This window comes from Arachis ipaensis, chromosome B10 (assembly GCF_059453495.1).
Source record: "Arachis ipaensis isolate K30076 ecotype BB chromosome B10, ASM5945349v1, whole genome shotgun sequence".
Classification (NCBI taxonomy): domain Eukaryota; kingdom Viridiplantae; phylum Streptophyta; class Magnoliopsida; order Fabales; family Fabaceae; genus Arachis; species Arachis ipaensis.
The window spans coordinates 92,529,602-92,530,896 of record NC_142435.1 but is presented as its reverse complement, the minus strand read 5'-3'; positions in this window follow the sequence as shown (position 1 = coordinate 92,530,896).

Here is a 1,295-nt window from a genome sequence, read left to right as displayed (position 1 = left end):
AGCACTTAACAATATAATTGTCATTGGTACTCAGAGCCTTCAGCTTTCTCATTCTTTCCCTTTTTCTTTTCTTGCTTTATTTTGCATTTGCTTTCAAGGTTTTCATGATTTTAAAAGATTTCACAAAACGTGCTAGATGGAAACTTCAATTAAATAAAATCTAATGCAATTAAGCAACAATCAAACATACTAGCTTCCCAATACTTTTATGCACATGCTAAAATCTTCTTTAATTCCTTGTTTGTTTATGATCATGATACTTTATTGCTTTTGAATTCACAAAACTCAAGTTGGTAATCATAATGACACAGCACCATGTTGCAAATCAAGATTCATGTTATGCTTTATTCATACACACATGTAAACAGAAAGGATGAAGACAATCATGCAATTTAAGTGCTGGAAACAAATGAGGAGAAAAGGAACTCTACAACCTTGTAGTTCATCTTCATTATTGTTGTCCTTTTTCCTCTATTCTTCCTCCTTCCCTTGCCAAACTCAGAATGCTTGCTCATCCTCAAGCAACAATTAGAACCATGGCTATGGGGCTAAGATGGATCATGAATGTCTTACACAAGAAATGTTAGTAGTACATGTGTTTCAAGCAAGCAAAATTAAAGATAATAATCAAGGCACAAGAGACAGAGACATTGTGATTGCAAGCTTAAGAAGGTGAGCATAATACTTTGCATAAAGAATAAGTAGCACACCAAACTTAGTGTGACACTTTCACTTGGAATCAATGCAAGTATCCAGTAAAGATTTGAAGCAAATTGTGTTGCATAGCAACACCAAACTTAGAATGCAATCCTATGTCCATTTATTTGAATTAAAACAAAGCAAATGAAACTGTTCTTTATTAAATACAATCACTAAGCCAAGAATCTGTCATTAATAAAGCTCTCTTGGTGATGTATTAATAAACACAGCAAATAAGCAAACTAAAATGAAAGCATTAAAAACAATGAATTAACTAAAGTAAACAGAATAACAAAATATCAAACCAAAAGAAAATTAACACTGCAAAGACATTATGGTTATGCAGACAAGTGGTGTTGCTGAATGATTTGCATAGAAAAGTAGGTGGCACACCAAACTTAGAATCTTGGTGTGTCACTTTCATTTTTGATTTGATGCAATCATCTAAAAAGATTGAAAACAATTTGTTGCAAGGCAACACCAAACTTAGAATGTAACCATATGCCAATTTATTGAATTTAAACAAAACAAAGAACTAAAACAAAGCAGAGAAGAGAAATTATACCTACGGTTGACATGTTGTTCACTTTCTTCCT